Source organism: Cavia porcellus, unplaced genomic scaffold, assembly GCF_034190915.1.
Source record: "Cavia porcellus strain 051 isolate PalLab524CR breed Dunkin Hartley unplaced genomic scaffold, mCavPor4.1 scaffold_7, whole genome shotgun sequence".
Taxonomy (NCBI): Eukaryota; Metazoa; Chordata; class Mammalia; order Rodentia; family Caviidae; genus Cavia; species Cavia porcellus.
In genome coordinates, this window is record NW_026947490.1 from 32,680,534 (window position 1) to 32,695,339 (window position 14,806).

The following is a 14,806-nucleotide window of genomic DNA, read 5'->3' on the forward strand; positions in this document are numbered from 1 at the left end:
TTAATCTCTATCATTCTTATGTTATTCTTCTTTGCATCGTCTTGCAGTTTTTGAATTGTTGTTTCCTGATTCCTTGTTATTTTCAAAAGATCTTTCCTTTCCTGTTCACTAGCTGCAATCCTGTCTTCAAGGTCTGAAGTTCTATCTTCACTTTCATTAAGGCGGTTTTTACAACTTTCAGTGGAGTTTTTTATTTCCTGTATATCTCTGTGCATCTGCATTATGTATTCTGTTTGTTTCTTATATTGCTCGTCTAGGGATTCTATCTTTTTGTTTAGTTCCTCCAATTTTTTATCTGTGTTTTCTTTAGATATATTTAGAATCTCTTTCATTTCTTTTATCATTTCTTCTTTTATCTGGGATATTATTTTGAGTTTGAATTTCTTTAAAGCTTCCTGGAGTTGCTTGTCAATTTCAGTAGCTATTGTGTCTGATGTATGAGGTCGATGGGATATATTTTCTTCTATATACATCGCTCCTATGGTTTCTAGAGATGGGCTGGAAGTTTGAGGTTGTATTTTGGTCTTTTGTTTTGTCATTTTCCTATATTTCTGTGTTTCAAGTGTTATTTGAAAGTTCCTCAGGATCTGTTGAAAATCCCCTTCTATGTTTGCAGCTACTGAGACTCTGGTATCACAGTACCCCAAGCCATTGGGCCTACAGAACCAGTGGCCCTCCTCTGCCTGCTCAGAACTCCACAGTTCCAGGCAAGCTGGGCCTCAGGGACACTGTGAGTCCACCTGCCCCTTGGAAGCTCCACAGTTCTTCAATTTCAGCCGGGTTAGGGTACTCACCACAGGCGCGGTGCCTCAGGAACCTGTGATCCCTCCCTGCTTGCAGAGATATCCACAGTCCTCCAGACACATGGAGAGGCCGATGCAGGCACCCCAGATCCACCCAGCTCCTCCTCCGCACACAGATGGCTAGGCGTGGCCGCAAAACAGGCTGGGCTCAGCTGATAGTGTGGGCCCGCCCACCCGTCAGGAGCTCAGCAGTTCTCCAAGTGCAACCGGAATGGGGAGGCTGATGTGGAAGCCTCAAACCCACCTCTCCCCTTCACTGCACCTGGAAGCCTGGGGGGACTCCAACAGTCTGGGCGGAGATATCCAGAGTCCTCCAGACATGCAGAGAGGCCGATGAGGGCACCCCAGATCTGCCCAGCTCCTCCTCTGCACACCGATGGCCAGGCTGAATAAAGGTTTTTGAAGTAGGTATTTATAATCTTCTGTATTTACACAGGGTCTGTAGCGATTTCACCAATTTAATTCCTTATTGCATGAATTTGAGATTTTCCTTTCCTTTTTTGATAAGGTTTGCTATGAGGTAATCAATTTTATTTATTCTTTCAAACAGCCAACTGTTAGATTCACTAATTCTTTGTATTGTTTTCTTAGTGTCAGTTGCATTAATTTCTGCTCTGATGTTTATAATTTCCTCCCTTATTTGGCTTTGTTCTTGACATGCTCTTCTTTTTTCTACATGTTTGAGGTGTTGCATAAGATTGTTTCTTTGTGTTTGTTCTGTTTTCTTCATATGAGAATTCATGGTATAAATTTTCCTCTGGGGACTGCGTTCATTGCACTCCACAGGTTCTGGTAAAATGTGTTTATATTTTTGTTTGCTTGTATATATTAATTTCTTCCTTAATTTCCTCTGTACCTCATTGAAATTTTGGGTGGTATTATTTATTTCCATGTATTTATGGAGATTTTGCAATTTTTTCACATTAATTTCTAGTTTGATGGCACTATGGTCAGACAATATTTGTGGGATAATTTTGATTATTTTGCATTTACTTGAGCATATTTTATGGCCTTGTGTATGGTCTGTTTTACAGAATGCCCCATGTGCAACTGAAAAAAAATGTACATTCTGATGCTGTTTGGTGAAACACTCTGTATATATTTACTAAGTTCATTTGCTCACAGGTTTGATTCAGTTCTGTTTTTCACTGATTTTTTGCCTAGTTGATATGCTCTTTTTGTGACAATGGAGTGTTAATTTCAGCTGTTATGATTGTACTACTGCTTATTTGATCTTTCATGTCCATTACTATTTGTCTTACATATTTGGGTTCTCCCATGTTGGTGCAGATATATTTACGATTATTATCTCTTTCTATTGCAATTTTTCACTAATTGTTTGTTGTGAAGTTCTGTTTCTTTTTTGATCATTCCTGGTTTGGAGTGGCTAAGATCCTAATTACATTTCGTTTTGTCATTTTCCTATATTTCTGTGTTTCAAGTGTTATTTGAAAGCTTCCTCAGGATCTGTTGAAAATCCCCTTCTATGTTTGGAGCTACTGAGACTCTGGCACCGTGCTACCCCAAGCCATTGGGCCTACAGAACCAGTGGCCCTCCTCTGCCTGCTCAGAACTCCGCAGTTCCAGACAAGCTGGGCCTCAGGGACACTGTGCACCCACCTGCCCCTTGGAAGCTCCACAGTTCTTCAATTGCACCCGGGTTAGGGTACTCACCACAGGCCACGGTGCCTCAGGAACCTGTGGACCCTCCCTGGTTGCAGAGATATCCACAGTCCTCCAGACACACAGAGAGGCTGATGCAGGCACCCCAGATCTGCCCAGCTCCTCCTCTGCAGACCAATGGCCAGGCGCAGCAGCTAAACAGGCTGGGCTCGGAGGATAGTGTGGCCCCGCCCACCCGTCGGTAGCTCAGCAATTCTCCAAGTGTAACCGGAATGGGGAGGCTGATGTGGAAGCCTCAAACCCACCTCTCCCCTTCACTGCACCTGGAAGCCTGGGGGAACTCCAGCAGTCTGGGCGGAGATATCCAGAGTTCTCCAGACACGCAGAGAGGCTGGTGAGGGCACCCCAGATCTGCCCAGCTCCTCCTCTGCAGACCTATGGCCAGGCACGGCAGCTAAACAGGCTGGGTTAGGCTGATAGTGTGGGCCAGCCCATCCGTCAGCAGCTCAGCAGGTCTCCAAGTGAAGCCGGAATGGGGAGGCTGATATGGAAGCCTCAAACGCACCTCTCCCCTTCACTGCACCTGGAAGCCTGGGGAACTCAACCAGTCTGGGCGGAGATATCCAGAGTCCTCCAGACATGCAGAGAGGCCGGTGAAGGCACCCCAGATCTGCCCAGCTCCTCCTCTGCAGACCTATCCTGTTTGTTTCTTATATTATTCGTCTAGGGCTTCTTTTTGTTTAGTTCCTCCAATTTTTTATCTGTGTTTTCTTTAGATATATTCAGAATCTCTTTCATTCCTTTTATCATTTCTTCTTTTACCTGAGAGATTATTTCGAGTTTGAATTTCTTTATAGCTTCCTGGAGTTATTGTTAATTTCAGTAGCTATTATGTCTGATATTTGAGGTGAATGGCATATATTTTCTTCTATATACTTTGCTCCTAGGGTTTCTTGAGATGGGCTTGAGGTTTGAGGTTGTAATTTCATCTTTCGTTTTGTCATTTTCCTATATTTCTGTGTTTCAAGTGTTATTTGAAAGCTTCCTCAGCGTCTGTGGAAATCCCCTTCTATTTTTGCTGCTCCTGAGACTCTGGCACCCTGTTATCCCAAGCCACTGGGCCTGCAGAACCAATGGCCCTGCTCTGCTTGTTCAGAACTCTGCAGTTCCAGATAAGCTCGGCCTCAGGGACACTGTGTGCCCACCTGCCTATTTGAAGCTCCACAGCCCTCCTAGAGCAGCCGGGATGCGGAGGCAGATGTAGATGCCTCAAACCCATCTCTCCACTTCACTGCACCTGGAAGCCTGGAGGGACCTGTACAGTCTGGGCTTTGGGCAGAGTGCGCTGAGCACTCATCACAGGCTGTGTAGGGTCTCTGGAAACTGCGATGCTCCACTGCCCGCTGAGACATCCACAGTCCTCCAGACACACGGGGAGGCGGATGCAGGCACCCCAGATCCGCCCAGCCCCTCCTCTGCACACCGATGGTGAGGTGCAGGAGTCCCAAACAGGTTGGGCTCTGGGGATAGCATGGGCGGGGTTCTGCCCACCTGTTGGAAGTTCCACAGTTCTCCAAGTGCAGCCGAGATGGGGAGGCAGATGTAGAGGCCTCAAACACACTTCTCCACTTCACTGTACCCGGAAGCCTGGAGGGTCCCGAACAGTCTGGGCTTTGGGCAGAGTGTGCTGAGCACTTACCACAGGCCGCAGTGCCACTGGAACCTGCAACCCTACCCTGCTTGCTGAGATATCCACAGTCCTCCAGACACACGAGGAGGCTGATGCAGGCACCCCAGATCTGCCCAGCCCCTCCTCTGCATGCCGATGGCGAGGTACCATGAAATCTTATTATAAAATGTAACACGTGGGCAGCCGCCGCGGCTACCGGAGGCACAAGAGCCTTGCAATAGTGTTTGCCTTAAGGCTCATATTGAACTCCTTATGTAGGCCAGGCTGTCCTTGAACTCCTGGTGATCCTCCTCCCTTAGATTTCTGAATGCTAAAATTGCAGGCATGCTCCACCACACCCAGATAGATGGAATAGTTTTTTTCAGTGTACCATCATAATATATTTTGTGTATCAATTCATCCACAGATGACCCCTAAATGAGATTATGTGTTCTCAGCATTGTGAACAATGCTATGACAATCAGAGAAGTGTAGCTATCACTTGAACATACTGATTTAATTTCCTCTAGATAAATAATCACCAGGTTTGACAGTCTATATGGTAGTTTTATTTTTAATTTCATCAGGAATCTCCCTCTGATTTTTCACAATGGCAATACCAATTTATTGGCAATACCAATTTATGTTCACAATAGTGTCTGCTGTCATTAATTACTTTGCCAATTTGTTGGGACAGCTAATTAATAGAATATTATTGGAAGTCCCACTTGATCCAGTTATTCCACTTCTAGGCAAATTCCCAGAAGAACTGAAAACATGGTACCACAGTGATTTATGTGCACCCATGTTTATAGCAGCACAATTTGTAATAGTCAAATCTTGGAAACAATCTACATGTCCATCAACTGAGGAATGTATAAAAAAACTGTGGTATTTTTATACAATGGGTACTACTCAGCTATAAAGAATGATCACACTGAGATATTTATAAATAAATAGATGCAAATTGAGACCATACTCATAAGCAAAATAAATGAAACTCACATGTATAAATACCATATATTTCTGCCTGATCATTTATTTATACATATACCGATGAATTTATGCCTGATCATTTATTTATACATATACTTATGAATTAGAAAGCAATTTGAGGACAGAGGAGAGTTATCCAAGGTTTGAGAAGAATAGAAAATGAAGAGCTTGTTTGATAGGTATTTGTGTACTGAAAGGGCTCTTTGAGACTGAGACTATTTACAATAAAGGACAAAATGAAACCATCTAGTTTCCTATACATGTATCTTTCACTTAGCAATTTGAATAAATCAGGTAAGCATAAAAATCACAAGGTATAAATGATTGACCAGAGCTCATATCTATTTCCAGAAATGATACAGTTGTGAATATTTGGAATATAAAATGAGAAATAATGCATAAGTTCCTTTTTTAAAAAATCATAATTGTAATGAATACAAAAATTTTGGAATATTTATGAACATTGGGTAGAATCAACATTATATTATTTTGAAAATTCAGGTAAGCATACTTTATGATATATTATTTCATTTGTACAAAATTCAGAAGACTTGTGTGCAATGAGCTTGCCTGAAACCCCTCTTATGAATGGAGCCAGGAGGACCAGAGCTCAAGATCAGCCTGGATAACTTAGTGAATTCAGAAGAATCTACTCAAAATACAAATATAAAAGAAGTGGATGAAGCTCAGTATGGAAGACATGAGTTTGACGTATTCACGCCCAATATTAAAATAGCAATTTTTCCGAAGAAAAATTAGCCACATGGGTTACTCTTCCTTTCATGTCAAGAAAAGCAAGAGAACACTAAAAACTGAGAACAATGCTTATTTTTGGCATTATGATGTTATTACATGGAATTTACAGGAAATTTTGAGGCTAGCAAATTTTTGATAATACAACTGGCTGCTAAGTGAAAGGATATGAAATTTCTAATGTTTTAATTTATCTGACATATCTTATTCAATTTTCTGTATTTATGATAGATTTAAAAATACAGAGGGACACATTATTGGAGTAAACATAAAACACCAGTTTGAGTTAAAAACAATTTTTAAGAAATCAAATCACAAACATTAATGCCGAAGCAGGACTATTATATGATTATAGAAGAAAGAAGAAAAATTGGTGTATATATATATATATATATATATATATGTGTGTGTGTGTGTATATATATATATATATATATATATATATATATATATGAAATAAAAAGAAATCTCTGGTGATAAAAAATGAAAATATTTGGCTGGGGATTTAGCTCAGTGGATTTGGTGCCTGCCTAGCAAGTTCTAGGTCACGAGATTGAATCCCAGTGCCAAAATAAAGAGAAGAAAAAAAGGAAAAAAGTTAGTTTAAGGTCTGAAATTATAGGATATTTGTAAAATAATTTCAAATACAGGTTCCCTTTTTGAGGAACACTTAAAAATTTTAATAGATGCTTCTCATAGAGTATAAACTTTCATATTCAAATATAACTTATTGAAGTCTAGATCAACTCATTAGTCCTTCAGAACATCATGTGCAGATGCTAAATCAACAGATGTCTATTTTCATCTCATAGACATGGAGAAATAACAGCTTGACTAACTTAAAATACTTTCCAAAAAGTTAAAGAAAAACTTAAATAATTGTAAGTATAAATTTCTGTGTTTTGTCCATAAAAATGCAACATGAGAATTAATAGTAAATTATGCAGACAAAATAAACATTGTGAAGGTAAATGGCATTTGTGACACAACAGTAAATAGAGATGCTCCTAATTTCTATGTTATAAAATATTAATAGAAATTCAAATGTAGGCTTCCAGAAATGAATCCACAATGACAAAAATATATTTTATGAATGAATTGGTAAGAATAGCCACATGGATATGTTGTCACAGCCTTTTCCTTTGGTAACATTTCTTGAATATTCTCAATAGTATTACAGGACAGGTGAAGAAGTAGAAAAATCTGATTATCTCTTTTCCAATTTCAGTGCCCACATTTTAGTTTGTAATCTGTTGTAAACTGATTACTATTTCTAGTGAATGGTGATTGTCTGGCATCTTTCTTCTACCTGTGACTGTGTAACTCTCCCTGTGCTGCACATAAAAAATTGTCTTACCCCCCATTTTGTACTCTTGTCAAATTTGTTGAACATCAGCAATATCTGGATGCATGTTTGATTTCTGGATTCTCTGTTTTGATGGATTGGTCTATTTGTTTTTGTTTCATTACCAATCTGCTCTGGTTATAATAGCTTGATAATAAATTTTGAAGTAAGGTAGTATCATATATCTGGTGTTGTTTTGAATGTCATTGTTGTAGTTGTTATTGTTTCTGTTGAAAATATATTTGGGTATTGGCATTATATGCAGCTCAATTCAAATGCTAAAGTTATTATTCATATTTCCTTGGAGACCACACTGGGTTTGAAAACAGACATTGCATTGAACTTTTAAACTGTTTTAGGTGAGATCCTCTTCTATTTCCTTTTCCAGAGTACTGTAATTTTCACTGAATAGATCCTTTACTTTCCTTTGTTAGACTCATTCCTAGGTATTTCATTTTTTTGGATGCTATTAAAAAGGGTGTGGTTTCCATTATTTCCCTCTCAGTGAGTTTGTTGTTTGCATATGGAATTGCTATTGATTTTTGAATATGACTTTGTATCCAGTCATGTACCTGGTTATTACATCTAGATGCCTTGTAATGGAGTTTTGATAGCCTTTTATGTACAGTATCATGTCATCTGCAAATAATGATAATTTCACTTCTTCCTTTCCTATCCTTATTCCTTTTCTTTCTCTTATCTAATTATTCCAGTGCCATATTGAGTAGGAGTGATGATAGTGAAAATCCTTCTCTTGTTCCTGATTTTAGAGTGACAGCTTTCAGTTTTGACCATTTGATATGATGATAGGTGTTGTTTTGTCATATATGAATTTTATCAGATTGAGGTAGGGAGCATCTGTTCTGGTTTCTTATAGGATTCTTATCATGCGTGAGTGTTGGATTTTATCAAAAGCTTTTTCTGCATCTATGGAAATGATCATGTGATTCCTATCTTTGCCTCTATTGATATGGTATATTACATTTTTGATTGGCATATGTTGATCCATCCCTGGATATCTAGGATTAATCCCACTTGACCATGAAAAGATAAATGATGTGTATACAATGGTAATATTCACATGTGAAGAAATATCACATTGAGATTTTTATGGGTAAATGGATGTGGCTTGAGATCATACTCATAAGTGGAATAAATCAGATTCACATGTATAAATACAGCATTATTTCCCTAATATAAGAAACTGTAAGAGAAAATAAAATACAAAATCTTCAATAAATACTATGAAATGGTAAAAAAATGCCCAAAGGGAAAAAATAACTCAGTGCAAATGATAAAAGAAAGCAGGGAAATGCAAAAAGATCAAGTTTTATATATACACATAGGATACCTAAGATTATTGCACCACTAATTTTATCTTTTCTTGAAATAAAACAGTTAACATTCATAGGATTAGATCAATTCTGCATGTCAATATCTGATAATCAAAGTAACTGTTTTGAAGATAACTATGCAATGTAAACATTTAGTTATGTTTCTACCAAGTTGTTTTGAACTTCTATATTATTATCATTTTGGGCACTTTGTTATTGTTATTCATTTGTCTCTTTTGTTTGTTGAATTTCTTGCACTCTTTCTTGTATTCTTTTTTCTCGAATACAAAAAGATTAGATGTATATATATATAGGCTTATATATGCCTGGAACTACTCATAAAGAGTATACGAGAATAGATTTTATTCTGTGTGATAGTATGAACAGCTTTTTTGAAGGAAAAGAGAGATTATGGCAGTCATTGATGATTTCCTATTATTTTGTTTTGAAGTCCAATAAAGGTTAAACATTCCTAGAAGTGCCATTGAGTTTATAAGAATTGATTTTATTCTGTGTGATGGCATCAACAACTGCTTAACAGAAAGTTATACATGATTGTAGCTATTGCTGATTTTCTATCATTTTGTTTTCAGTTCCAATAATGATTTTATTATTTTTGATTGGTTTTAGTCTGTTTTCCTTTATTTGATTTCAGTATGTGTGAAGATATGGACAGCTATTTTAAAGAAAACAAGAGACATTATGGTGGCTACTGTTGATTTTCCTATTGTATAAATTTGAAGGTCCATTGATACTTTCAATATTTTGTTTGATTGGTTTTATTCTATGTTGTTTTGTTTGAATTTACTTTCTGAAAGTTATGGAAAATATTTAGTAGAAAACAATGGACATTATGGTACCCACTGTTTATTATCTCTTGTCTTGTTTTGAAGTACTATGTTGCTTGTACTGTTCTGACCTACATTGTAAAGTTTTGTTTTGTTTTATTCTCTTTAAAATTAAAAATAAATTAAAATAATATCTAATCTAAAGCAAAAAATAAATAAATAAAATTAAGCTGCTTTGGGTGGGCTGTTGTTTAACAGTACTAATTCTTCCAATCAATGTGGAATAGTATTTCATTTGTTTCAGTCCTCTCGGATTTTTTCTAAATATTTACAGTTTTTTTGTGTGCAGGTAATTCCACTCATAGCATAATTTCATATCAATATATCTTACATTTTCAGTTATTAAAAATAGAGGTATTTTACTGATTTCTTTTTGATGTAGTATAATGCTAATATATCAATACACTATTGATTTGTACCTGCATAACTAGATGGAAAGAGTGGAGATATGAAGGAGGCCAAGGGTTCTGCCTGCAAATACCTGATGTGGTGCACGTTCTAAAGTCACCACAAAATGCCATGAAGAGCTTGAGGTTGTATTCTGGACATTTGAGTTCTAGGTCACTCAAGTTCTGGAAAACAAGAGACAATCATCAGTAGTATGATTGTCAAATGCATCTGTCTCACTTTGGACATCCCCATGATAAGATAGAGAATATCTGAATAAAAATATCTTGCTGATATACAGAATAGATTGCTGTCATTTTGCCTTGTTATTCTTGGGTTTGAAAAGGCAAAGCTGCATTCACTGAAATACCAAATTAGAGGAGGCCCATTGCACGTCCCTGAGGGCCAGGTGGTCAGACAGACAAGTGCAGTATAAGGGAATCTTCTGGCCTACAGGAGCTTATTCAGATTCATAGAACACTCTACTGAACATAGTTGGTGGAAGACAGAGGAGTGGAAGTTTTATGCATCATTAAATTGAGAAGATCATTCTGATACTCAGGTAAAATGCTTACAAATGGAGTACTGCAATCCATGATACTGTGCAAGCAGTGACTGGAGCACAATTTGAGACTTGAGTGGGCAATTTAGGAAGGCCTAGTCTCTAAAGAGTTAGAAGGGTTGGGGATGTAGCTCAATAGGAATTTTTTCTGGTTTCCAAATCCAGTACTTCTTCCTAAAAAGACTTCAAAACTTATATCTACTCTTACTCATATTTAAAACAACAATGCTACAAGTAAAAAATGCTTAAATAAAGAGCAACAGATTCAAAAGAAAAATAATAAGTGTTGCACACTTGTGGCCTACACTTTTATATTTTCTGCACTATTAATGGGAAGAAAATTTAGTAACACCATTATGGGAAAGAATGTGTGACTCCTCGACATTTAAAGAAGGATTAATATAGAATCTAGGGGAGGCAAGAAGATGGCAGCTTGATAGGTAGTTGGGTAGAGAGCCTTCCTGGGAAAAACAGCTCAGATACTGGAATTTGACAACATGGAGAGGGCCAGATGAGGGGAGAGTGATTCCTGTAACACCAGGAGGAAACTAAAAGAAAAACAAAAGTAGGAAGAGGGAGGAAAAAACGTGAGTGAAGGGCTGGAGGCAGATGTGCCCACTGAGACCAGCGCTGCGCTGTGCAGTATGTGCCATGGAGTCAGATGATTCAAGGTCTCATTAAAGCTGCTGCTGCTGATAACGGGAGTGGGTGAGTCCTGGGTCCTTGGCAGTAGGATGCGGCGCAGCTGGAGTGCAGCCAAGGGGGAGAACTGCATTAACTCTTGGTGAGTGCTGGTAATTGGGACCCACAGTGGGTGTGGCCGGCTGGAAGACATATTGGAGTTGTGCAGAGTCTGTGCCACAGTGGTGTCAGTCAGCCACCCCTGGCCCAGAGAGGACTGGTGAGATCAGCTTGGGCTGAGTCACATTCCTGGTTAGGACCACTAGCTGGGGACAAAACTGTCCTGAACCTATGACATTCGAAAAGCACAGGCTAAGTTGCTGAAGACACTTGATGGTTGACTGGCTCAGAGAAAAACAGGTAGTCCATAGTCCCTGTGTGCACCTCAGATAACAGCAAACTGGAGGAGGCAGCAAGTCCTCAGCCAGTACACTTCAGAAAAACTCTAAACACTATAGAGAGGGCCTGAGACCTCCACCACATACCTGTCTGAAAGAAACCAGAAACAGGACAAGAGAAAAAAATAAGAAAATACTCCAGCTGCTGACCCTGGGAAAATAAGCCCAGGAGAGGTAAATACAGATGAGAACCAGTGCAGCAATCATGCAATATTGAGTGCAGCATCAGCAGACATGAAGAAATACCTTCATGAACTCATATAAGAACTTAAAACTGAAATTCTAGTCCAAGTGAGTCAAGATATAAAAAAATTAATAAAAGAAATGCGAAACCCTTCTCAAAAAGACACATATGGAAGAATGGAGGATCCCAGAAAAGGAAGAGAAACCTTTGGTGAAGAATACAAACAAAATCTAGAATACATGAAACAGATCCAAAGAGATTAACAGGAAATTAAAAACTCCATTGAAAGCTGGCAAAATGCCTTGACAGAAACTAAAGTTAGCCTTTCAAAACTTGAGGATAGATTTTCAATATGTGATTGTGAAAGAAAAGAGTGCATAAAAATAACAAGGAACCAGGAAGTAACAATTCAAAGGCTAGAAGATGACAAGAGGATCTATAACTTAAGAATAAAAAATGTAAGTGAAGAAGCAGGAATAACCCCAAATGAATTACAAAGGCTATTCACAGAAATAATTAAGGAAAACTTCCCAGACATAAGAAAAAGAAGTGATATCCATATAAATGAAGCATACAGGACTCCAACCAACTACAACCAAAACATATCTACACTCAAACATATAATAATCAGGATCCCAGAAATCCACCACAAGAACAGAATATTAAAAGCAGTCAGAGAAAAGAAGCAGATTTCCTATAAAGGAAAATTCATCAAAATGACAGATTTCTCAACACAAACTATCAAATCAAGAAGAGCTTAGGGGGAAGTAGTCCAAGCCCTAAAAGAAAATAACCTCCAACCCAGGTAGATGTACCCTGAAAAACTCACTCTCAAAATTAATGGAGAAACAAGATGTTTTGAAGACAAGGAGGAACTGTGGGACTTTATGGATGTCAATTCAACACTACAAAAACACTGAAGGACATTCTAGAGAGACAGAGAAAAAAATACCAGGAGGACAGACAGTGGAACTAAGGAGAAAAGTGAACAAATAATAGCAGAAAAATAGAATAGTAGAGATGAGGCAGAGAAGGTGACCTATAATCTCTCATATAGGTAACCCTGATACACTAATAAAAAGAAACACAAGCAGAGTAGATTAGGAGGCAGGATCCATTGAGATGCTCTGCATAGAAAATATACTCCACCTGAAAGAGGGTTAATAAACTGAAAGTTAAAGATGAGAAAACAGTGCTCTATGTGACAGGGAACCAGAGAGAAATAGGGACAATTCATCCAGCAGCTGCAGATAGGTTGGAAAGTCATGACACTTTTTTTGCAGTAGAGAACTACTCAGCTAGAAGAAAGGAAAACCACGTGGCTTTAGTAGTTAAAGGAATACAGCTCAAGATCAAGCTCAGGGGTAAAAAGATTCAGCACCACTCAGATAGATAACCAGTTGCCCCTCTAACCTAAAAACTAAAGGAGCTAGTGAGACTCAAAATATACAAAGCATCATGAGAAAGGGAAAAGTGAGGAATAGCCTAGAAAACGAAGGTAGAGTACATTGTTAACAGTGTATGAGGATGCAAAAGCCACATTAATCTTATCACTGATTAGTTTGATTTTATTTTGTTCCAGTCTAACTAATCATATTGATTTGAGGGCACAGACAACTATCCCCAAAATAGCAGGATATCCTATGGTAACTATCCTTGATTTCCTATTAACTTAAACTGAAGCCCTGTATTACTTACATTGTCTTACTATGGCTGATATTATTTGATCCTGGTTTGTTAGACCACTGTTTTGTTTTGACAGATTTTATTTTAATTTGGTATTCTTGATAGTATCAAGTCTAAGAGTGGAGGCAACTATCCTGAAGATGACAAGATATAATAAGATACCATTCTGGTTTGATTAGTAACTGCTTTTGAAGTCCTACAATGTTTCCAATGCTGTGTTTTTATTAAAATTGCTATGTAATGCTATGTTCAATTATATTATGTCTGATGATGTAGACAATTCTATTGAAAATAACAAGAGAAAGCATAGTAACCACTGTAGATCACCTAATAATGTGGTTTTATATGTCTTTTTTCATTTCATGTTTTTCTAGGAATTTGTTTTGTTGTCTTGTTTTGATCTGTTTTTTCCTATAATACAGAAAGGATAGATATACATGTAGAGATTCACACATGGGGAGAATTTCTAAACATGTTATGGGAACAGATTATATAATGCACAATGTAATGAATAGATACTCTGAAGAAGAAGAGGCACTAAGATACCCAGTGCATTATGTTATAAAATCTAGCAATACTATTTTTCACTGTTCAGATTGATATTAGTCTAGTCTCTTATGTTTAACTTCAGCACACATAAAAATATGAACAGCTACTTTGAAGAGAATGAGAGACATTATGGCAGTCATTTTTTACTTCTCCAATGTCAGACCTTGAAGACCTAAAAAGCCTTCATCATCTTGTTATGATTAGATTAATTCTATAATTTTCAGTATGTATTCAAGGTGTGTGAAGATGGTGACAACTATTTATAAGAAAAGTAGAGACAATATGATAGACAGTGATGATCTCCAGTGGACTTACTTTGAAATCTGTGTTTCTTAAAATTGTTTCCTAATGATTTGTTTTATTGTTTTGTTATGTTTAATCTTACGCTCTTTAAAATAAAAAATAAAATCATGGTTCCCTTGGTCAATTAAAAAAAGAATCTAACACTGGAGATAGTGGCAAAGTATTTCAGAAAGACAATTTCTGTGTTTATCAGTTTTTATGCCAGTATCCATTTTCACATTATCCATTATTCATATTAGACAAGTTTCAGAAAAAACTTTAATCCATCAACATGTACTTGCATGATAAAAGGATGATGTACATACACATATGAGCTGTGACTATTATTTATCTTTGAAGATGCTTCCATTCATGTTTCCATTAATGAACCTTGGATGCAAAGAAAATAAATAATGTTTCCATTAATGATACTTCAATGCAAAGAAAGAAATAGAACAAATACTGTGAAACACCAAACATACATAGAATTTTATAAAGTTAAATATATAAAAGCAGAAAATAGAACATTACATACCAATGCGTGTTATGACAAAGAAAATGTCAGTATAAATTTAAATGTACAATTGTAAAGGATGAATGTTTGTAAAGATCTAATAATAAACAGCAGGATAACATTATATTTTATGCTAAAAGTTGGTAACTAAATAGATTTCAAGTGCTGTCATGACCTGAGCAGCATTCATGT